Raw genomic sequence first — 25,663 nt, 5'->3', positions numbered from 1 at the left:
GACAGCCATGGGACACTGTTCTCTTCCCACAGAAAGCAGAAAGGGGAAGCAGAGGGTGAGAAACGGCTGAGTTGGCCAGTCCCTGGGTGGTGGGACGTCCCAATAAGCAGTAGAATGTGTTGCTATTGCGCAGACTCTAGTGATGCAGTGTTCAAATTCCCACTCTGACTATTACCTGTGTGACCTTGGGTAAGGCTTAATTTTTCCCTCCAAGTCTTTTTATGCCTCACTTTCCTCCTATATAAAATGAAGATAATAATAATAGCTACCTCATAAGGCTTTTGTGTAGATTAAATGGGTAAATGTAGATACAGTGTTCAGAATAATGTCTGGTACAGAGTAAGTGTTATGTAAGCTGTTTTGTTGCTATCATTACTGACAGAGGCAGGAGTGGATTCAGGGTCTTAGGCAGGCAGGAGAATCAAAGTGTACCTCACTTGAAACGAATGTAAACCTAAGGAACCCTGTCTCTCCTCCCTCCCATCTCCCAGAGTACATTTCTCTGGCTCTTGCTTGCTTCATCCTCTAAGGAAATTTATGACAATGACAAATGTGCTTATTCTCCTTCCTCTTAATTAAAGTTATTTTTACGTTAGATTACAATCCATTGTTAATGACGTCTCCTTTTGAATATTTAACAGATTCTATTTCTTCACTGATTTGCACCACAAAAACTAGAACAGGTAATCAGATGACTGGGCTTGCAATTCAAAGAGCAAATTGCATAATCAGTGATATTGAGGTACAGAAGCCTTGCCTTATGAGAAACCATGGATCTGGAGCCTCTAGTTCTAAATATCCTTTTGAGATGCCTTTCACTGTGACTTGGAAGCTATGGATTAAAAAGTGTCCAGTATAAGGTTAACCCTCAGCCATTACAACAAAGGGGAAGTCCAAGCACTACTTCCATCAGGGCAAGAGAGACCTCTGTCTTGACCTCCCTGAAGCTGTGCCGCCTCCGTCTGCCGTGGGGGTAAGGAACCCTGAGATTGCGCTGCCCAGAGCCCACTCCCTTCTACACAAGACCCTAGAGTTCTCTACCCAGATGATCCTGAGCTCCTTCTAGTGACTCTGAAGGGTTTTTCTCAGGGCTTAGGCTCCTGAGGTGTATTGTCCCTCTGGGTCCAATGAGGGACCAGGGAGAAGCTGCTTGTTGGGGACTATGGATGGAGTTGACTGTGCAGGTGGGGTGTTCACGTGCCTGGCTGTGAAATCTCTTGTGGTCTGTGGCCAAGCTGGAGGTGAGAACAAAGGAGCCTGGGGTGGGCTGATCTCCCCGTGCCTCTGTGTCCTTGTTCAGAACTCCAAATCTGAACATGGACTTTCAGGTTGCCATGAATGTATACTTGCCAAGAAAGAGGATAGAACATAAAGCTTTTGACGTTTTTGTCAGTCTGATCCATAACTTTTAAATACTTAAATGTAGTATGTGAGAGCCCCTATTTATAATAACACATGTTATGAGTGGGCCTAATTAACATGGATACACATAAAAAAAAATTCTGTGCTAGCACTATTTACAATAGCCAAGACATGGAAGCAACCTAAATATCCATCAACAGAGGAACGGATAAAGATGTGGCACATATATACAGTGGAATATTAGTCAAACATAAAAACGAACAAAATTGGGTCATTTGTAGAGATCTGGATGGATCTAGAGAGTTTCATACAGAGTGAAGTAAGCCAGAAAGGGAAAAACAAATATTGTATATTGCAGAATTTAGAAAAATGGTACAGATGACCTAATTTGCAAAGCAGAAATAGAGACACAGACATAGAAAACAGATGTATGGATGCCACGGGGAAAGAAGTGGGAGGCATTGGGAGACTGGGATAGACACATACACGCTATTGATATCACATATAAAATAGACAATGAGGGGAACATGCTGTATAGCACAGCGAACTCTACTTAATGCACTCTGGTGACCTAAATGGGAGGGAAATCCAAAAGGGAGGGGATATATGCATATGTATGGAAGATTCATTTTGCTATGCAGTAGAAGCTAACGCACTCTTGCCTGGAAAATCCCATGGATGGAGGAGCCTGGTAGGCTGCAGTCCATGGGGTCGCTAAGGGTCAGACATGACTGAGCGACTTCACTTTCACTTTTCACTTTCACACATTGGAGAAGGAAATGGCAACCCACTCCAGTGTTCTTGCCTGGAGAATCCCAGGGACGGGGGAGCCTGGTGGGCTTCCGTCTATGGGGTCACACAGAGTTGGACACGACTGAAGTTACTTAGCAGCAGAAGCTAACACAACATTGTAAAGCAACTATAATCCAATAACACTGACTTTAAAAAACTGAAGGAAAAGTCAGGATCAAAAGTGAGAAGCTTTACTTTAGAAATTTTCTTGAAAAGTGAATCAGAAAATTTGGAAAAGCAGAAAAAAAATCCCCAATGAAAGCCACCTCCTGCAAGTACACACACACACATTCCATGATAAAACATCCACGATTTTCTTTGCTGACACAGGAAGGCCCAAGAAATAGAGCAGATTGTTCAAAAGCAAAAGCCAAGGAGAACTAACAAAATACCAGGAATGGCTATCCACTACCATTTTTATTCTTTTTTTTAATCTTGCAAATAAGATTTCTGAAAAGGAAAATATGATCATAATTAATTAATCAACACCAATAATGGAACAGTTTCATTGGAAGAAAAAGCAGAAGAAAGCAGAGGGAAAATCCCCAGACATTGATTGCACCCAACCTGTATGTATCTGCCCTTTGTCAGTCAAAGTTTGGTGTCTGAGAATTATTGCTGGAATATCTGGAATTCTTAATAAAAATTCCAGGAAACCTGGGGGCTTCTGGGCAGCATATGTGAAGTTAAGAGGCAAGAAATATTTCATCTTCTGTGAAAGTCAACAAGAACAAAGAACAAGGTGTTAGCAAGCTAGTGGCTGGGCGTGGCTGAGTGAGTCTGTTTTCTTTAGAGCTTTCTCTAAATGTCTGAAGCCAAAGCTTTTTAGAGAAAGGAGAGTGCCTCTTCCTTCTCCCAGCTAAATTTCTGGGGGGAAGTTGCCTGTGCCTACTTGGTGTGGTGGCATTTCTGGCATGCATGCAGGTGCCAACCACTCCTGTCCCATTTTCAACATTTATTCCTGGGTCACATGTGAGGACTAGCAAAAGTCAGTGTAGAAGAAACATAGATCTCAGATGCTTTCTGTTTGGATCTCAATCCTGAGGACCAGCTGGGGACTCCTTTGATGGGTCAGTCTCTGTTTCTTCATTTATAATCATCATGGCCTCTGGCAAATCAATAAGTCTCAAGAAGCCTCTGTTTCTTGGGGCTCTCACCAGAATAATGACAACCCGCCTCAGAGGATCATTGGGAAAACTGCCAGCACAGTGCGTAGTTTACAATAGATGCTTCCTAAAATGTTTTGGAGCCTCTTCCAAATAATGTATTTAAAAAATTTTAAAACTGGTCTACATTTTTATCAGACACATATTATTTCTTTTTGTATTTAAATACAACTATCATGTAAATAAATTTTAAATTATGATTTAAAGAAAATCAAATTATGATGTAAAAACACTTCTACCTGTACCTTTCCTGCAGTTTATTCCATGGTTTTCTCTGCGTACATGTCAGAGGTATGGTTCAGGACAGCAGGTCTAGGAGAAGGGCCAGAATGAAACTAGAGGATGTTATGTGGTTATTTTCTGCCCTTCTTCCAAGGAACTCCTGAGTTAAAAAATGCATCTGGCTCCCATTTCCTGCAGAATTTTGCTTATTTGAAATGTTCAAGAAATCAACTGATCCGACTTCAAACAGACTAGGCTTAGCTGGCCGTGTACAAGCCCAAACCCCTGTTTGTGTCACTCCCAAGTCTGGACTTTACAAGCAGCCAGTTCCTTTCATACCTTAGGAAAGGACTTCTTTTTGGCTGTGCACTCTTTGTTCTGAGCCAAGTGTCAGACCAGGAATTGAGGCAATAAATCTCGGCGATTCTTCATATTTGGAATTTCTCCTGTTGCTTCTGATAAGGAAATGACAGAGTCTTTCAGCTCTATGCATGAACCTCAGAGAAATTTGTAATCCAAATCATGTTTTGCTCACAAAATGGAAACAAAACGTGCTAAACCTGGCTTGGAGTTAACCCAGACTGTTTTGAAGGCCTGGGTAATGAACATGGAAATTATCTTTGCTCTTGATTGATTGTACTTGAAAAATTTTTCAATGAAAACAAGTTCCTCTCTTGTTTTAAAAATTCTGATTCTTTCTCAATGGGGGTGGGAGTGAGATGGATGTGTGCATTCTCAGTCATGTCCAACTTTTTGAGTCCCAGTGGCCTGTAGCCCACCAGGCTCATCTGTTCTCCCCAGCAAGAATACTGGGGTGGGTTGCCGTTTCCTTCTTCAGGGTATCTTCCCAATCCCTCATCTACTTCAGTACTTTCAAGTTTGATTGACTGAAGTGAATGTAATCGGGGAACAGCAATTTCTCAAAGACGGACGATTTCCCCATGATCTATCCACATTCTCTGAGATGACTAATGAAGCCAGCCTAGGCCTGGCTAATGCCTGGCATGATCACAGTGAAAAAATACTCTCAAAATAAAACAAGGAAAAGTATTTTAATGTTTCTATTTGATTTTGAGTATATTCAATCCAACAACATGCCTGACAACATTCACTGTTTGGCATTTCGGTGGAAGTGGTAAAAAATGACTCGGAACAAAAGGCTTCATTCAGCAACAATGCCTCAGCCCTAGCTCTTATTTGCCTGAGACCCGTTACCATAAATGAAGAGGAGGAGGTTGATTTGATCATCCATGATCAGAGTCTTGCCGGGGTTTGTTTAGCAGAGATACGACATCACTAGCAAGTGGCCTTTTTCAAAGACCATGGTTTTGAGTCATACTATTGGAGAAATCCATTTTAAATGAGTTTCTTTCTCTTTCTAAAGTCTACAATCAGATCCTAATTTTAATTTTGTTGGCACAGGGTAAAATGGTCAATAATTCTGACACATTCACCATTTTGAGTGACCTGGTCTACACATTCTTTTTACTATTGGAGAAGGAGATGGCGGCCCACTCCAGTGTTCTTGCCTGGAGAATCCCAGGGACGGGGGAGCCTGGTGGGCTTCCGACTGTGGGGTCACACAGAGTCGGACACGACTGAAGTGACTTAGCAGCAGCAGCAGGGTTAAAAAATCTTCCAGACTTTTCATTTAAACCCTTACTGGTTCTCCCTTTTTCTCAAGTCCAATCTCTGACTTGAGACAAGGTAGATCAGGAAACCATTTTCAGGACATTTTTGGGTTAGAGAGTTTTCTTTTTTTCTTTTTTTTCCTTTTTACACTTACCATAATTATTTTGGAATCTCTGAGAGAATGAAGAAATTATATAACAAACACAACTCCTTTACTTTGCATTTACTGTGCATTTTAAACATGTATTTATTTAAATGTTTACTTGATACCTATTCTGAGTCATGTTCCCTGGTGGCTCAGAGGTTAAAGCGTCTGCCTGCAATGTGGGAGACCTGGGTTCGATCCCTCGGTCGGGAAGATCACCTGGAGAAGGAAATGGCAACCCACTCCACTATTCTTGCCTGGAGAAGCCCATGGATGGAGGAGCCTGGTAGGCTACAGTCCACGGGGTCGTGAAGAGTCGGACACGACTGAGGGACTTCACTTTCACATTAAAGATACAGTGACAAAACCTGCAAGATTTCTGTTCTCGTGGAGCATATATTGTTTTGGCTAAAAAGTTCATTTGGATTTTTCTGTAAGATGGTACAGAAAAACCTGAACGAACGTTTTTGCCAACCCAGTATTTTAGTAAAGGAAGTCACTAAAAAAAAAAAAAAACGAAACAGCCAAAAACCAAACCAGGTATTTTAGACAGAGGCAAATGCTGTAAAGAAGAGGAACAGGATCTTGTGATGGGGGTGGGTGTAAGACTGATGCTACTTTAGAAGGCAGTCAGGGAAGGTCTTCCTGAGGAGGTGGCAATTGAATGCAACAAAGGAACCTGTCACATGACACTTTGGACAGAGTACGAGCAGAGTGCCCAGAAAGTGTTAAGGCTAATGATAGACCTTTATTGTGAGTATTAAATGACTTAATATGTGCAGAGTGCTTACAACAGTGTCTGGTATCCATAAATGCTCACTGTCTTTAATTCATTCAATAGTCATCAAGTACCTAGCAGGTTTTTCGTGACATTGTACAGGAGACAGGGATCAAGACCATCCCCATGGAAAAGAAATGCAAAAAAAGCAAAATGGCTGTCTGAGGAGGCCTTACAAATAGCTGTGAAAAGAAGAGAAGCGAAAAGCAAAGGAGAAAAGGAAAGATATAAGCATCTGAATGCAGAGTTCCAAAGAATAGCAAGGAGAGATAAGAAAGCCTTCCTCAGTGATCAATGCAAAGAAATAGAGGAAAACAACAGAATGGGAAAGACAAGAGATCTCTTCAAGAAAATTAGAGATTCCAAGGGAACATTTCATGCAAAAATGGGCTCTATAAAGGACAAAAATGGTATGGACCTAACAGAAGCAGAAGATATTAAGAAGAGGCGGCAAGAATACACAGAAGAACTGTACAAAAAAGATCTTCATGACCAAGATATCACGATAATGTGATCACTGACCTACAGCTAGACATCTTGGAATGTGAAGTGGAGTGGGCCTTAGAAAGCATCACTACGAACAAAGCTAGTGGAGGTGATGGAATTCCAGTTGAGCTATTTCAAATCTTGAAAGATGATGCTGTGAAAGTGCTGCACTCAATATGCCAGCAAATTTGGAAAACTCAGCAGTGGCCACAGGACTGGAAAAGGTCAGTCTTCATTCCAATCCCAGAGAAAGGGAATGCCAAAGAATGCTCAAACTACCACACAATTGCACTCATCTCACACGCTAGTAAAGTCATGCTCAAAATTCTCCAAGCCAGGCTTCAGCAATATGTGAACCGTCAACTCACAGATGTTCAAGCAGGTTTTAGAAAAGGCAGAGGCACCAGAGATCAAATTGCCAACATCCGCTGGATCATGGAGAAAGCAAGAGAGTTCCAGAAAAACATCTATTTCTGCTTCATTGACTATGCCAAAGCCGTTGACTGTGTGGATCACAATAAACTGTGGAAAATTCTTAAAGAGATGGGAATACCAGACCACCTGACCTGCCTCTTGAGAAACCTGTATGCAGGTCAGGAAGCAACAGTTAGAACTGTACATGGAACAACAGACTGGTTCCAAATAGGAAAAGGAGTATGTCAAGGCTGTATATCTTCACCTTGCTTATTTAACTTATATGCAGAGTACATCATGAGGAACGCTGGGCTGGAAGAAGCACAAGCTGGAATCAAGATTGCCGGGAGAAATATCAATAACCTCAGATATGCAGATAACACCACCCTTATGGCAGAAAGTGAAGAGGAACTCAAAAGCCTCTTGATGAAAGTGAAAGAGGAGAGTGAGAAGGTTGGCTTGAAGCTCAGCATTCAGAAAACAAAGATCATGGCACCTGGTCCCATCATTTCATGGGAAATAGATGGAAAAACAGTGGAAACAGTGTCAGACTTTATTTTTTTGGGCTCCAAAATCACTGCGGATGCTGATTGCAGCCCTGAAATTAAAAGACGCTTACTCCTTGGAAGGAAAGTTATGACCAACCTTGATAGTATATTAAAAAGCAGAGACATTACTTTGCCAACAAAGGTCCGTCTAGTCAAGGCTATGGTTTTTCCCGTGGTCATGTATGGATGTGAGAGTTGGACTGTGAAGAAAGCTGATCGCTGAAGAATTGATGCTTTTGAACTGTGGTGCTGGAGCAGACTCTTGAGAGTCCCTTGGACTGCAAGGAGATCCAACCAGTCCATTCTAAAGGAGATCAGTCCTGGGTGTTCATTGGAAGGACTGATGCTAAAGTTGAAACTCCAATACTTTGGCCACCTCATGCGATGAGTTGACTCACTGGAAAAGACTCTGATGCTGGGAAAGGTTGGGGGTGGGAGGAGAAGGGGACGACAGAGAATGAGATGGCTGGATGGCATCACCGACTCTGTGGACATGAGTTTGAGTGAACTCCGGGAGTTGGTGATGAACAGGGAGGCCTGGTGTGCTGTGGTTCATGGGGTTGCGGAGAGTCGGACACGACTGAGTGACTGAACTGACTGACTGAACTGACCTAGCTGGTTCCAGCCAGCGTTACGTGCAGGGAACTAGAGCTGGAGAGAATTCTGAGTTTATCGAACTAGCTCCACACTCCGATGCAGTGACTCTCACTGAATGCTGGCAGAAGCACTGCATCGTTCTCATTGGTCTTCCTTATTCCCAATCTCCTCCCCCATGGAGGAGTCTAACTAGACAGGCTCAGGGAGAGGACCAAAGCACTGAATTTTCCACAAGCTTACTCCAGTTGATCAGTAAGCCCACAAAAGTCTGAGAACCACAATCCTATTGCACAGATTGTAACTAATTGTTCTTTTCAAATGGTACACTCACACGCTAGTAGCCAGGCTTCAGCAATACGTGAACCATGAACTTCCAGATGTTCAAGCTTGTTTTAGAAAAGGCAGATGAACCAGAGATCAAATTGCCAACATCCACTGGATCATTGAAAAAGCAAGAGAGTTTCAGAAAAACATCTATTTCTGCTTCAATGACTATGCCAAAGTCTTTGACTGTGTGGATCACAATAAACTGTGGAAAATTCTGAAAGAGATGGGAATACCAGACCACCTGACCTGCCTCTTGAAAAACCTGTATGCAGGTCAGGAAGCAACAGTTAGAACTGGACATGGAACGACAGACTGGTTCCAAATTGGGAAAGGAGTACGTCAAGGCTGTATATTGTTACCCTAGTTATTTAACTTATATGCAGAGTACATCATGAGGAATGCTGGGCTGGAGGAAGCACAAGCTAGAATCAAGATTCCTGGGAGAAATATCAATAACCTCAGATATGCAGATAACACCACCCTTATGGCAGAAAATGAAGAACTAAAGAGCCTCTTGATGAAAGTAAAAGAGGAGAGTGAAAAAGTTCGCTTAAAGCTCAACAGTCAGAAAACTAAGATCATGGCATCTGGTCCCATCACTTCATGGCAAATAGATGGGGAAACAGTAGAAACAGTGGCTGACTTTATATTTTCGGGGCTCCAAAAATCACTGCAGATGGTGATTGCAGCCATGAAATTAAAAGACGCTTACTCCTTAGAGGGAAAGTTATGACCAGCCTAGATAGCCTATTAAAAAGCAGAGACATTACTTTGGCAACAAAGGTCCGTCTAGTCAAGGCTATGGTTTTTCCCGTGGTCATGTATGGATGTGAGAGTTGGACTGTGAAGAAAGCTGATCGCTGAAGAATTGATGCTTTTGAACTGTGGTGCTGGAGCAGACTCTTGAGAGTCCCTTGGACTGCAAGGAGATCCAACCAGTCCATTCTAAAGGAGATCAATCCTGGGTGTTCATTGGAAGGACTGATGCTAAAGCTGAAACTGCAATACTTTGGCCACCTCATGCGAAGAGTTGACTCACTGGAAAAGACTCTGATGCTGGGAGGGATTGGGGGGCGGGAGGAGATGGGGACAACAGAGAATGAGATGGCTGGATGGCATCACCGACTCTGTAGACATGAGTTTGAGTGAACTCTGGGAGTTGGTGATGGACAGGGAGGCCTGGTGTGCTGTGGTTCATGGGGTCGCAAAGAGTCGGACACGACTAAGCGACTGAACTGAACTGAACTGAACTGAATCCCTAGGCCTAATTTTGTTTGGTTGACCTTGAGCTGGCTGAGGATGCTGTGTGTTTTGGAAGGCAGCTATGCTCACCACTATACCACCAACGCTGTGTTTTGGATTAACCTGCTCTTGGTCATGGTTTGGAAGGTTTGCCTGACACTCTTAAGTATCATTTCGTTTTCGTTTCGTTTTGTCGCTCAGTCGTGTCCGACTCTTTGCGACCCCATGGACTGTAGCCTACCAGGCTTCTCCGTCCATGGGATTCTCCAGGTAAGAATACCGGAGTGGGTTACCGTTTCCTTCTCCAGGGGATCTTCCCGACCCAGGGACCGAACCCGGGTCTCCCGCATTGGAGGCAGACGCTTTAACCTCTGAGCCACCATTTAAAACCTGCAAAAGGGGGTGGGGGGGAAGACTTTTACCTTTAGGAAGAATGTGCCAACCAGCATTTGCCAAAGGCTCCTGTAGCCTGAAAGAAATTCTACTTGTAAGTAGATTAGCTTAACTGAAATTCCTCCCCTAGGCTCCTCCCAAAATTTATTTTTACAATGTAAGGTCACCAAAAGGGGTATGGGAAAGATTTACTTTCTCTCCCCTTGACTTTCTACTAGAATGTATTCTATTCACTTTCTCACTTTAGATTGACTTATATACTTTTCTAAAAGGTCTTTGAGTCAAGGATCTCAAAGAACATTGGATACAACTTTGGATAAAAGAATAGATTCATGTGGATCCAGTTAAGGCTGAGTGATAATGGTCTCTAAAATCCAGACCAGTTTCCAGGTAGGTCCATACCTTAGATGTGTGAGGCGTCTGTTTTCTCATCAACTTTCCTAAAAGAATACTTCCTTTTCTGTCTCATATTTTTCTCTCTCTACTAGCTTCAATCCATTGCTGTGCAATACCTGTGGCCAGATAGAATGATGGCAATTGAAAAAAGGCTCCCCTTGAGCTTGAGGTCAGAACCGGTTAGGGTGAATGGACTGATATAAAAAAAAAAATTAAAGAAGAGTAATAGATTCATTGGAAAAGACTCTGATGCTGGGAAGGGTTGGGGGCGGGAGGAGAAGGGGACGACCGAGAATGAGATGGCTGGATGGCATCACCGACTCTGTGGACATGAGTTTGAGTGAACTCCGGGAGTTGGTGATGGACAGGGAGGCCTGTTATGCTGTGATTCATGGGGTCGCGGAGAGGCGGACACGACTGAGCGACTGAACTGAACTGAACTGAAGCTGATGTAAATTTAAGACAAATTGGAATCTTAGAATTGAGTGGGTGGTCAAAAGAAATGAACATTTGTGGTTGCCAGGCTGTCAATTATTCAGTTTTTGTTTAACTCTTCAGTTTGGTGATGTTCACTTGTCAAAGATGATAAAGATGGGGTGAAGTATGTAGACTACATAAAAACCAGTGAAACTCAAGATAAAGGTCTGTTATGCTCAGTCAATGCCAATGCATGTTGTAAATATATGGGGCAATGAGAACCCAAGGCTGCCAGCTGAGAAAAAAAGTACATTAGATAAGAGTTGCTCCCCCAGAAAGAAAATTTTCTCTCGTAATTTTTATTAGATTTCAGCTGACAATATGGCTTTTTACATAAAAACAATTAGGAAGAGAAGATTCCTTTTTACTTTCTGTATTTTCCTTTGACTTAGAAATTTATTTCAGTTTTTGTTCATTCATTCAACAAAAATTTTCTGAGTACTAGCTGTATGCCGGAGTAGGCAATGGCACCCCATTCCAGTACTCTTGCCTGAAAATCCCATGGATGGAGGAGCCTGGTGGGCTGCAGTCCATGGGGTCGCTAAGAATTGGATATGACTGAGCGACTTCACTTTCACTTTTCACTTTCATGCATTGGAGAAGGAAATGGCAACCCACTCCAGTGTTCTTGCCTGGAGAATCCCAGGGACGGGGAAACCTGGTGGGCTGCCATCTATGGGGTCGCACAGAGTCGGACACGACTGAAGCGACTTAGCAATAACAGCAGTAGCAGCAGCTGTATGCCAAGTACCATTCTAATTTCTCTATTGAAAATAGAGAACAATAGAGAAGATAGTAAGGTCCTTGCTTTACATGCTGTTAGAATTTCATGTCTTTATCTATAAAAAAAATTATAGCTAATTATAAAGGTATCCATCAGACAAACTAAAATGTGGTAAAGGAGGCATTCTCTGAAAAAGAGGGGACCTGACAAAGAAACCGTACTTCCTTGGAATTTGGGGTTCCTTCTATTTACTTTGCATGTAAATCAAATAATTCCAGTATCTATTTGAAAAATACTGTTTACTTAGTTTTGGCTTTATCCAGATTTATGGTGATTTTGGCTACACCAAGGCATTTCCTCGCTCTTAGCAATCATATATGGGTGATGTCATGGCACTGTCCCCAGACCTTTGTGGCCACACTCAGTATGACACGGCTGCCTCAAAGTTCAAGACTCTGGTTCTCACAAAAGAGCCACTGGCTCACAAACCAAGCACATTTCTTCCCTTTTTCCACTGTAACATTCTTTCCCAAGAGTATAAATCTCAGGCTGATATTTAACATTCCTTTGAACTGAACCATGGACTTTTACCTTGTACTTCTTGAAAGAGTGGAGAGCTAAGCTTCTATTATGCATATTTATAAACATGTCCTAAACGGAAGGCATGATTTTGTAATTCTCTAGTCATGGGTCTTTGAAACTATTTTATAAAAGAACATCTAGAAACATCGCACTGGATCAGGCTGATTGCCTGGTTTAGGATTCTATCTCAGAGTGGAGTCCACGTGGCAGTGGAACGTCACTGTTGCTAAACGTGGCTTAACCTTGAAAAGGTGGTGACATATCCCAGAACCTCTGAAATTAAAAATTCCTTTCACTTAAAAATTAATTCTGAAATTGAATTAACTAACACAAGTAGAGGTTTATAAGTCTTGGAAAACTAATTTTGCCCTAGGCTTCCCTATTTGGAAAATGATATTACCATTTAATCTAGTTGCTCAAGCTCAAAGTTTATGAGATGTTCCTTTTGTTTATTTATTTATTTTGCATCAGAAATTATGAGAGTCTCTGTAGTTCTTTTAAAATTTAATACTTATTTTGATAAATGCATAGTGTTTTAAGTATAAGTTTTGAAGAAAGCTATGGTTATATGACATGGCATGGATCACAAAGAATAATGTTGAAAACTAGTCCTATTTCCCTAAAAAACATTATCTCAAAGTTATTAGTTTTTAAAGTGTGCCTTACATGGACAGCAACAATCTTTTGTTCCTTTCTTCTTTCCTCCCCACTTTCTTTCTTTCTTTCATGGTAGGAACAGATAACACAAGATCTAACCTCTTAAATTCTTAAAGATATAGTACAGCATCATTATGGAGTAGGAAATGACAACCCACTCCAGTATTCTTGCCTGGAAAATTCCATGGACAGAGGAGCCTGACAGGCACAGTCCATGGTGTCGAAAAGAGTCGGACATGACAGTGGCTAAGCACGCACACACAGCATCATTAGCCATCAATGCAGTGTTCTCCAGCGGATCTCTAGAACTTATTCATCTCACATAACTGAACTTTCATACCCATTGGACAGCAGCTCTCCAGTTTTGCTGCCCCCAGTCCCTGGCAATTATCATTCTATTCCTGTTTCTGTGAGTTTGACTGTTTTAGATACTGAGGAAACATTTTTGATATCAGCAAGTTTTAGGATCCCTCCATAAAGACTTAGCCTGAGTCGCTATTACTTAGGCACCGTTACCTTACCTTATTTTGAGTATCTTTATTTTAAAAGTAACCTTATAGAAACCTGAGCTCTTTGAAGGCAAAGTATGTACATTGTAATACATAATTTACATTCATGTGGTCTGTCCAAAAGATCCTATATCAGGTGCTGGAAATAGTCATCTCTCTACCCAGTCAGAACTCAGCATCAAGCAATAGCCAACATTTGTATCTCTGTACCACTAGTGTCAATATTTTGGTTTGATAACAATCTTGTAGTTATTGAGGTTAGACATGGTTTGGTAACTGAGAAGTCTTAGATAGGGAGTTAAAAGGATTAGCAGCAACCAGGTTTTTAAATCCAAGAAAATCTCTGATAAAAGAAGTCTGGAGTGAGGGGAGTTAGACCTCAATCCACCAGCAAAGATTCAACTTTTCTGCAAAAGTGCTTTAGTGAGGACTCTTGGAAGGCAGGGACACACAGGTGTGTAGAGTTCAGGCGTGCAGACTAAGGGCAGCACCCAGGAAGAAAAATGAAACACAGACCTCCATCACTGAGCCCTTCTCTGCATTCACTGCGAGCGTCATCATTACCTCCAGCACTTCTGCAAAACAGACCAGGAGATCAAACCTGCTGTCCTGTTGCCTTTCCTCTGTGCAGGACAATTTGAGAAGGACCATCTGGTTACTACCCATTGTCTCCCTGTTTGCTCTCATGACCACATTCACTGGATAGCTTGAGTAGTGACTCAAAAATGTAGAACTTCCAGCCATGTAAATTACATTTTCACTTTTTCTGCTTCACAGATGAAGGAAGCAGGGCCCAGAGAGGTTAAGTATCCTGACCAAAGTTGCAGAGCAAGTTCGAAGTTGATTCTCTCTCTCTCTCTTTTTTATATTGTGGTATCTTTTGTAGGTAGAAACATTTCTTTAGTTATTACACATAAGCTGATTTCATTTGGAAGAATCAGAAAAAATTAAATGCTTCAATATATATTTTATAAAAATTTCAAACCCATATCTGGGAGCTGGTAACTGTTCATAGCAGTACTCCCTTATCTGTGGGGGATACAGTACAAGACCCCACTGGATGCCTGAAGCCTTGGATAGTACCAAGCCCTATGTACTAGGTTTTTTCCTTTACCTACATACCTATGGTAAAATTTAATTTATAAATTAATCACAGTAAGAGATTAACAATAGTGACTAATAACAAAATGGAACAATTATAACAATACGGTATAATGAAAGTTAAGTAAATGTGGCCTCTCTCTCAAAATATCTTATTGTACAAAGTTAATGTCTTTTCCATCTTAATTAAGTACTTATCACACACTGGGGCCATAATTTTTACAGTTTATAATGTGACTGCAAAACTTGCATGGATTTCTTTTTTCTTCTTCACAATTTCATAGATAGAAAATTTGTTTTTACTGTAGATCTTAGCAGCCTCAGCATGTTTTCTTTTTTCCTTGAAAAGTCAAGAACTTCCCATTATCATTTAGAAGAAACACTTTATAGCTCCTCTTGTGCTGTGCTTAGTTGCTCAGTTGTGTCTGACTCTTCGTGACCCCATGGACTGTGGCCTGCAAGGCTGAGGCATATCCTAATTACCAGTATAACTGCTTTGGGGCTTTGAGGTCATTATTAGGTAAAATAAGTGTGACTTGAACACAGCACTGAGATACCACCACGGTTGATCTGATAACTGAACCGGCTCCTAAATGACTAACTAATGGGGCAAAGGGATAATATTAATACTGTCTTGGGTGGGTTGGGGCAAGAGGGCACAAGACTTCATCATGCTACTCAAAATTGCATGTGATTTAAAACTTATGAATTGTTTTTTTCTGGAATTTTCCATTTGATGTTTTCAGATGGTGGTTGACTGTAACAAACTGCAGGAAACAAAACCATGATAAAGGTGGAGCTACTGTACGGGTGTCAGTTGTTTCCATTACCTGTGTATTTAAATGGCTGATATAAGAGACTGGCTAGAGCAGTATCTCTCCAGCAACTGTCTAGGTTCAATCCCAGCTCTACCACTCTACCGGCTGGGCAGCCTCAGGCAAGCTTAATTTCTTTGCCTATCTGTAGCTATAGTTCCTGTCTATAAAGTGGGCATAATAATTGTTATTGGGTTGCTGTGAATAACTGAACACAGATAAGGTGTTAGAACAGTGCCTAGCACATAGTAAGTGATATGTACCTGTTTATTTCTACAGTGCCTAGGTACCAGTGTAGACAAGACCAGTGTACATTAGAGTTTGTTTTCAGAAGTTCTCATCTTAAACACTTTTGTAAAAAGTTTCCCTTCATTCTGTAGCCTCTAGATGCAGTAACTCAAATCAGTCACTAGATGGCGACTGTGATCCACTGTGACTTAAGAAGCAGTCGGTATTAACCGATGGATCAAACCCTGGAATTTGTTTTCTGTGCAGGGCAGCATTGTGGTCTCCAGCTACCCCTTCCCCACAAGTTGGGCCTTTAACAGAACTGTTACGGTCAGCAAAGTCTGCCTTCCGTGGCCACTCTTGGAGCGCACTCACAGGAACCCAACCTTCCTGATGGCAGCCTCCCAGAAGCCTGGGTTTCCTTGCTTTCACCCTACAGTGAACTTGCTCTCCGCCAGGTGGCAACAGGACAGTGTCAGGATATCCCGTGTTAAGAAGATTAATCACTGGTTCTCGAAGTGTGGGACACCCCTCCCCCCCCCATAGCAGCCTCAGCATCACCTGGGAACTTGCTAGATATGCAAATTCTGGGGTTCCCTCTCAGACCTGCTGACCAGGAATCAGTGTTTTCACAAGCCCACCTGATGATTCTGCTCTCTGCTAAAGTTTGAGAACCACTGAGATGAACCAATGTTTAGAATCACTTAAAAGTTGGCATTGAGTGGGTCCTCAGAGACCATTTTGCCCAATTCATTCATTCTACTAAGGAGAGTGAGCCCAGAGAGTTAAATGACTCACTGAAGACCACAGGGTTAGTCTTGTGGCAGGGCCAGGGCTGTGGAGTTGTGTCCCACAACTTTTCCCACGACACGCTTCACTCTCTTTCCCTTTAAAAACTGAGGTCACAAGATACACCTTCTAGCCTCGTAACTACTTATGAAGAAAAAAACCCACTTGTATATTCATTTAAATAGATGTTTCTATAGGGATACAAAAATGTGTGTGCAATGCATTGAGTGTGATGCATTTCCAGTTTAGTGCGTACGTGTGTGTATGTGTTAGAGGCGAGAAATCAAGTTAAAAAAAAGTCATGATTCAATCGCTAGAAGGGGCATATTGCAGGGCACCTTGGGAAATGAGTGAAAGCAACTAAGTCAGGCACAGGGATGAGGGAAGACAAGTATGAGGAGGAAGTTTCAGAGCTGAAACTTCCGCCAGGGGAAGGAGGGAAAGGACATGTGGAAAGGGGTCAGCATGTGTGAAGACAGGGGGCCATGAAACAAAGAGGGAATCTCAGGAGTTTGCTTTGCTTGAGGGGAAAGGTATGTGTGGAGGAGTTAGTGCGTTTTAAGTAATATCACTGCTGTGACTACTATCTGACACTTAGCGAATGTTAACTGTTCTCCACACACTGTACTAAGCATTTTACACCTATTATTGATTTAATCCTTAAACAGCTCTGTGAGAATCTACTCTTATTCCCATTTTGTGGATGACAGTAGGATTGCATGCACTGTTCTATTTTCCTTACAATCAAGTGTTACTATCTCAGTTTCTTAGACAAATTTAGAAAAAAAGAGCCTTAATATTTACCCAGGAGAATCTCCATAATGTGTAGTATGTATTTTTTTAGGAGGGGGATGAGGAATATGTTTTTAATACATACAATTTTATTATAAGCATGCTTTCATAAATGCATAAAATCAGGATTTTGACATTCTTTTAAAACTCTAGGAATGAATGTTCCATTATTTTTTGGTCTACCAGTAACTGTGGGAGTAGCCAATTTCTCATGATAACAAATGATATGTATCTGAAAAGTGGCAAAGAAAGTTCCTTTCAATTATTTAACTCACTGAAGAAAGGAAGCTGAGTAAGGAGTGAGAGATCTGGTCTGAAATCATTGGCTTTGTTATGCTTTTGGTTTTTACTTTATAGGGATTCACTGGAAATGTGCTTTTAACATATAATATGAATATTAGTCAACATTAGTATATCTTCTTTCTTGCATAGAAGTACCCACAACTCAACTATAAAGTTCTGGTAGCATTTGAAATACCTAGCCTTTCTCAGGTGCTGCTGCTGCTGCTGCTAAGTCGCTTCAGTCGTGTCTGACTCCGTGCGACCCTATGGACAGCAGCCCACCAGGCTCCTCTGTCCTTGGGATTCTCCAGGCAAGAATACTGGAGTGGGTTGCCATTTCCTTCTCCCCTTTCTTAGGTAAGCTTCCAGAAATTCCTAGATACTTTGGGATATTTTTCAGCAATTTCCTTTTTTCCTGAGAAAATAATTTTTATGCTCCTTAGTTTTCTCATCTGTAGAATGTTGGTATTGGATGAGATAATCCAGAAGGCCCCTTTCAGCTCTAATGGTCTGTAGATTTATGATTTAATGATTAAATGGCCCAAGGAACTCATTTCTGAGTTTTCTTTGTAGTTAAATTTTAGTGTTGTCGTTATAAAAGAAGTTAGCTGACCAACTATTTCTCTATGAATACTTGAAATGGAAGCCTAAAACATCTCTGTATTTCACTACTTTTTAGGATCACTATGATCACTATCCTGCTCAGAGATATGATTATATTACATATTCTCACATGACGTTTGACACATCTCAAGGTCTAAGACTAAGGCCAGCTTGTAGACACCATTAGAAATGACTGATAGCCAGTTTGTTTTATAGAAGAGGTGCACTTTACACGATGCTCTGCTTTTCTGGTTGCTGTAATAACAACTTTGAGCTTTAAGTGCAAATATTACAACTTTGATCTTTATACTCATGTACATGGCTGAGGGGAAACTGCTTTCTTAAGAAAATCTAGAAAATCCAACCTAGCTTTTACCTTCACTATCTAGAGAAACTGAATAATAGTTCACAGGATGTTTTATTTTGAATCAAAGGAAGGGCAGCAATGCTTCAAAAGAAGAACCTATAAAATATATAATTATTTTATAATTTTATGGTTGAGAACAAAATTTGCATTTTACACCAGCCTCTCACCAAGATAATTTTGTTTTTCTTATTTGCAGCCATTTTTGGAGTTGATTACAACTTTTCTATTCACTTATTATAAAAGCAGTACATGTTTATTCAAGAATTATTATAAAAAGGTATAAATAAGGACAGAAATATCTAAAATTCTGCTACCCAGAGTTGGCTAGTGTTACTGTTTTTCTTTCTATTTCATTTCAGGTAAGCATGAACATTAAGAAATTGGTAACAATTTGAAATCTTAAAAAAATATTAATATGTTATTAGCTTACATATACAATTTTTATTGTCAACCTTCAAAGGTAACATTTTATTTTTATTGTGTAAAAAGTTATAAAGCTCTTTAGTTTTCACTGTTTTGTGATTTTCAGTGCCATTTTGATTTAGACCCCCTTTTAGTTTATTTATATTCATTTCTTATTTTTCCAGAAAATATTTAAGGTTGAATCTTCCAAGTGGTTATAATGCATAGAGGAAAACAAATCTCTGAAACTCATATAGTTATATTTTGTTTAAATGGGACCTTTGCTTTGTAAATAATAGGTAAATTTTAACACCTTGGAGAACGTTGTTGTAAAGATTTCTGTTGTACCATAAAGAAACCTTTAGAGAGTGAAGAGTAATTCCTCCTTCATAAAATTTGTTTATAAGTATGTATGTTTCAAAAGACTTCCCTGGTTCAAAGCAGGAAACGTGGTTCAATCCCTGGGTTGGGAAGATTCCCTGGAGAAGGGCATGGCAACCCACTCCAGTATTCTTGCCTGGAGAATCCCATGGACAGAGGAGCCTAGAGGGCTACAGTCCATGGGGTCTCCAAGAGTTGGACACAACTTAGTGACTAGACAATAACAACTATTTTTCACAAACATGTTCTACTACCTTGTTCCCTCTTTGAACGCTGATTTTTTATCTTATTACTCAAGATTACCTTGTATTCTAATGTTGTTTCCATAGCTCACATTGTGACTTCAAACAGCATGGAAGTAAGAAGCAGTAATACTTAAGAACTATGTTTCTGCTCGTTGTTGCTAATTTTCAAATCTCTAAATGAGATAATCTTGGCTAAACTCTTAATGGAGTGCCCAAGACTACAAAATAAATGCCAAATAGAAGTTAGTTTTCAGTAATTTGAGCTTTTTTGTTGTTTTTTTTCTTACTATACGTATTTTTCTACTAAATAAGAAATTTTAATTTACCATTTTTTCCTGAGGACTTTCACTTAGATTTTTCAAAACGGAAATAAGCTACTTCTTTAGGGATTATATATAAAATATCTTAAAGAGTTGGTAGGAGGAATAAAATATACTACATTTTATAATAAATTTATATATAGTTATTATTTTACATTACTTGTATCACCTAATTGCCCAGTGTCTCATTCACTCATAATGTTAATGGGAACCCATTTAAAAATAAGTTGTGCTTCAGAGTCGTAAATATAGTTTATACTTCTTTCCAAGGTACATTTACTCTAAGCTTTCCAAGCATTCGGCAAGTATAAAATGAGACCTTTTAATGAATGAGCAATTTGAGGCATCGACTTTTTGAGTCTGACTTTTTCCCTGCCTGTGGAAGATGGGTGAGAATGACTAAATCATGATTGCAAATCTACGCCGCTCTGTGTTTGACAGAGTTTTTGGAAATTCGTCTCAGCCACAACACGGCGGGTGTATAAAGAAGTCCAGGACTGTGAGATCCACCCTGTGGGCTCTGAACAAGGGAATCCTCTAGTCCAGCTCTGACCAACAGAAGCACTGTGAGCCATGTGTGTGACTAGACATTTTCTAACAGCCACATTAAAGAAGTTAAGGGGACAAGTGAGATTAATTTTAATCATACAGTGTATTGAACTGAAGATATAAAAAATATTATTATTTTGATGTGGAATCAATGTGAAAATATTAATGAGATAGTTTACACTCTGATTTTTTTGTTCAAGGTCTTAGAAATACTGTATTTTATACCCAATGTATGTCTCAGTTGGGACTAGCCACATTTCAAGTATTATATCAAGTATTGTATCAGCTCATGGCTACCATGTTGGACGGTTCAGCTTTGGAGGTACTGCAGCATGGTAGTGAGGTATATAGGAAAGGAGATGAAGACCAGCTTGGAATCATCATATATGTCTGTTTCTGGCTCTGACATTTGATATTGGGATGACAAGTGATTTAGTGTCTCTGGGTCTCAAATTTCTACTGTCTATAACAGGGATTGTTAATAACTGCCAGACTCCTCTTAGAATGCTGTGAGGAAGATTTAAATAATATATTGTATTTGAAAATGCTGTGTAAGATCATAAAGCACCAAACATATGTAAGGCATTATAGCTCTCTTTTATTGTAGATTTACTCTCATGACTTGCCCAAGGCCACATTCCCAGTTGGTAGGAGAATCAAGGATAGAATCTGGGGCTTCTGACTTCTAGCCATCTGCTTCAACTAAAGGCTGTTCAAAACATGCTAGCTTAAAAAAAAAAAAAAAAAAAAGAAACATTTTTATTTAAAAAAATTTAGGAAGGAAGAGAGTGGCAACAAGAAATAAATTACATATTAAATGGTTAGGGTCTTCTTGGACACTGTAATTCTTCAGTAAAATTATACATTCAGGATATTTATATACTTACATATCAGCACTACAACCATCAAGGATTGACTTTATTGCTGTCATGTAATAGAACCGTACGTTCTTCAGTGTTTCAAACAACTTCTAAATTGACCTGTGGTTTCCCCACTCTATTTACCTCCAAAATATAGTATAACCACATGAAAGCCCTTCTGTACTGGACTTGATTAATAAAATAGATATGGGTCAATTTATCAGGTTTTCCATGGACATTTTTGGTTACAGATGTAACTCATTAATCCCCATGTGTGAGATACCACTTCCCTAGTGTGAATCCAAGAGACACACTAATCTCTGAACAGAAAGTGGAAATAATTTAGTTCAATTCACTGTATTGTTTGGTGCTTACTGTGCATAAGACACATTGAGTATTTTTAAGGAGCAAATGGACTTTGTTTCTATGATAATCGTCACTCAGAAATACATTCTTCAACTTGAGGAAAAATATGGAGCCTAACAAACTTCCTATGATATATGATTCAGGAATCTATATTTTCAGAAGAAATAAAGATGATCAGAAAAAAATTCCAGATTTTCCAAAAAATAATTTAAAAAATTATGTTCTTTACTTTTGGAGGGCACATAGTGAATTAGTTATTATGATCTATTTCCCTAATTGTAAGTCTATTATATTTTTCATATTTAAAATTTTAGGGTCATTTTCTACATTTGTTTCAATGAATTTCTTCCTAGAACTTAAAAAACACATAAAATATTTAGCTTTATACTATGTGAAATTAAGCATAAGCCAAGTTCACTGGAAAAGACTCTGATGCTGGGAAAGGTTGGGGGCGGGAGGAGAAGGGGACCACCGAGAATGAGATGGCTGGATCGCATCACCGACTCTGTGGACATGAGTTTGAGTGAGCTCCGGGAGTGGTGATGGACAGGGAGGCCTGGTGTGCTGTGATTCACGGGGTCACGGAGAGTCGGACACAGCTGAGCGACTGAACTGAACTGAAGTTCATTTTTGCTGAGAAGAATGCACTCAAGAAGTTCTTTACTTCCTTTTCAGTCAAAATTCCTTCTTAAAAATGACTTTCGTCTGGTTATTTATTTATTTTTACTAGAAAACTATCATAAGCTTCAGTTCTGCTTAAACTGATGACTATATTGAATAAATATAATTTTTATTTTCACTTGTTGAATGATTGCTGTTGATCACTGAGTGAAATCATTTATTGAACAAACATTACATTTTCTTGCTTTTGCACCCTAGTTTAGAAAGTTTAAATTTTAAAAGTTCAAAAAAATGTATTTTTGATATTTCCATCATAACTTTATAACTTTCCTTTCCTCTTCACTATAATAACCACCTTCTGTATTTTTATGATTTACTTGAACATTATTATTGTAATTTTTTACTGTGTGAACCCATCAATGCCCTTGGCAGCAAGATTTTGTTATAACAAATCCAGAAGTAGCCGAGCTTTCGCAACAATTATCAAGTTTCTCTGGGTTGAGTTCAGAACCTTATCCTGACATTATGAATGTAACCCACATCATGCCTCCTTCTTCAACTTCTCCAAAATATGTGATTGGCTTGAGTTCTACAACCTGTTGCTTAAATAAGCATATATTTTTTAATCAATGGTTTTACATTATAAATATTTCATTCAATTAACATCTGGCCTTGATGGAATGCGGCCAAAATAATTAGTAGTACCTGTAGTAAAAAATGTGATACATAAGGAAAATGAATAACGTATTTGCATTCTCCAGGAACTCTGAATAGATTCATTCTGGACAGGATGTGGTCATGTGGCATTAAGTATAGGGCTAGATGCTGTGTTTTTCTTTTTGTTCAATTGCACCTCCAGCAAAAATACAAAAATCTGAGGAATCTTAACTCTTCATTCTTTAAATTACTAAATAAAATTAACTAGACTATAAAAAGCCATTGTATTATTAAATATTATGAAACATTGAGTTGTGTGTCCAAAAGTCACACTTAAGACCAGGCAAGGGTAATAAGCATGAGATGGCTGTGGATACTATGAGATAATGTCTACTTGTCAGAAATGGATAGAATTTTTTTCTGTCAAAGTTCAAAAGTTAATGATTTACTTTATATTTTAATTGCTTCTACTGAGAGAGCTGTTAAGGAATAAAAGAGATTCTATCATGCTGTTATTATTTTTCACTGTTGATATATTCAGTATTGCATATGAATAAAACCATATTTGTTACACCATGTTCTGTTTCATACATCCTAGATTGTCTTTAGGAAAATTTAGTACATGTCACTTCAGTCATCTGAAAGGAATCATTTCTTCATTACAACTCATAACTTAAAACTATAAAGTATCAGCCAGAAAAAAAAAATTGGCACAATTAAGAGAAATTTGATAATGGTAGAAAAGCACATACAGACATGACTGGGAGATGATAAGATTATTTTAATTTTCCCATTTGCGCTAGAATTATTTATTTTACAAATCTCCAGATCTTTTATTACTTAAAACCCTCTGCTGAATCATGAAAAGAAGCTTAAGTTAGCAATTTTCCTCTGCAAAATCTAGCTGCTAGCATCTGGTGAACACTTGGATACCTAGTCAGGTCCTATGGAAATGATTATTTTAAGACTCTATTCAGCATGCCTGGGCTTAAAAATCAGCTCGAATCACACTCTGCACATGTATTTTACTCTCAGGGATTTTAAAACCTGGCATTAGTTAGCGATGGTTTCAAGGCTTTTGCAGTGGAGATGAGGGTGGGAAATAGGACAAGCAGGCAGGCTGGACACCCTAACAGCCCCCATGCTTCCTGAACAGTGACTTCTGCAGATGCACCCGCAGTGCCACCAGCCACCAGGCCACCGTGCCCTCCACAGCTTCTCACACTTACATTTAGACTCGGCCCGCCTACGGAATCGAGGACCACTGTCCTTGCTTGTGCCTCCCTGTGGCACGTGTGGGGCTGGTTTCCGTCTCTTCACCAGATGCTGCTACACTTCCAGAACAGCTTCTGAGGTAGAAAAAAAAGAGAATACTTTTACTCAGTTGGAAAGACAACAAGAATCTGGATTATTATCAAAGTGCACTGTTCTGGGATCACAGGAGAAATTACATTATAGTAATGTATAAATATACACTGCAATAAAAGATGCTGTTATGGACCAGAATTTAAGTGCATATTTAGTTGATATTAGAGATATTTGTATGCTGATTAGGAGAGAGAATAATTTTGTGCATTTCTTTGTATGCAAATAGGTGCTTATTTATTTTTAAACACGACCATATATATAATTTTTATCCAAATAAACATTTCTTGTATATGTTTATTGCTTTTCATGATTATATTATGTGCTGCTGCTAAGTCGCTTCAGTCGTATCTGACTCTGTGCGACCCCATAGACAGAAGCCCACCAGGCTCCCCGTCCCTGGGATTCTCCAGGCAAGAACACTGGAGTGGGTTGCCATTTCCTTCTCCAATGCATGAAAGTGAAAAGTGAAAGGGAAGTCGCTCAGTCGTGTCTGACTCTTAGCGACCCCATGGACTGCAGCCTACCAGGCTCCTCCGCCCATGGGATTTTCCAGGCAAGAGTACTGGAGTGGGTTGCCATTGCCTTCTCCATATTATGTGCTGCTGCTGCTGCTGCTAAGTCACTTCAGTCGTGTCCGACTCTGTGTGACCCCATAGACGGAAGCCCACCAGGTTCCCCTGTCCCTGGGATTCTCCAGGCAAGAACACTGGAGTGGGTTGCCATTTCCTTCTCCAATGTGTGAAAGTGAAGTCGCTCAGTCGTGTCCGACCCTTAGTGACCCCACGGACTGCAGCCTACCAGGCTCCTCCATCCATGGGATTTTCTAGGCAAGAGTACTGGAGTGGCTTGCCATTGCCTTCTCCGATATTATGTGCTAGGTTCCCATTAATTTAATTTCTGTTAATACAGATTGCAGATAATTTAGAAAGGATGTGCGCATTTGCTACAGAGGGAGGAAATTTATGGAAGTAATACCTCAGGAAGCAATGTTAGGTTAATTTAAGAAAAGTGATCACTGCCATCAACATATTTCCATCTAACTTGCATACAATAGTATTTGAGTTAGAAATTATTCTCTATTATTTATCAAATCAGGTCTGGTAGAACTTTAATTCAGCAGCACTTTCAGGTTTTTGTTTGAGATTTCAGGTTTTTGTTTGAGAGTTTTAGAGTATACTTTATAAACCATCTGTAATTTAGACTTTTTACAAGGCATATGGAAACTTCTCCCCATTTAATCAAAATTTCAGAAATTTAACTCTGTGTTTCGCATATTAGTCTCTATTTTGTTTGGGTACATTTCACAGAGACTTGTTTAGGAAATATTATTTATATTTGTTTTTTAAAAAAGATTTAAACAGGGAAACTTTAGACACTTAAAAAGATTTGAAAGCCAGGATTAGTTGATTAGGAAATAAATGCAGAATTGGGTTTCTAATTTAGAATTTCTGTAATATGACATAAGTGA

General features: G+C 39.7%; 1 protein-coding gene across 1 annotated transcript in view; it reads right to left on the bottom strand.

Moving 5' to 3' along the window:
• The window catches only part of COL8A1 (collagen type VIII alpha 1 chain), a 169,942-nt gene that overhangs the window by 39,808 nt on the left and 104,471 nt on the right, over nucleotides 1–25,663 (bottom strand). Inside the window, exon 2 of the mRNA XM_055410265.2 lies at nucleotides 24,057–24,176. The gene's annotated coding sequence lies outside the window, so the exon portion shown is untranslated. The remainder of the gene's footprint in view (nucleotides 1–24,056; nucleotides 24,177–25,663) is intronic.

This window comes from Moschus berezovskii, chromosome 1, assembly GCF_049115385.1.
Source record: "Moschus berezovskii isolate FMDL1 chromosome 1, NW_MosBer_1.0, whole genome shotgun sequence".
In the NCBI taxonomy this organism is placed as follows: Eukaryota; Metazoa; Chordata; class Mammalia; order Artiodactyla; family Moschidae; genus Moschus; species Moschus berezovskii.
Note: the sequence above shows the minus strand (reverse complement) of the source record. Positions and strands in the feature narration are given on the sequence as shown.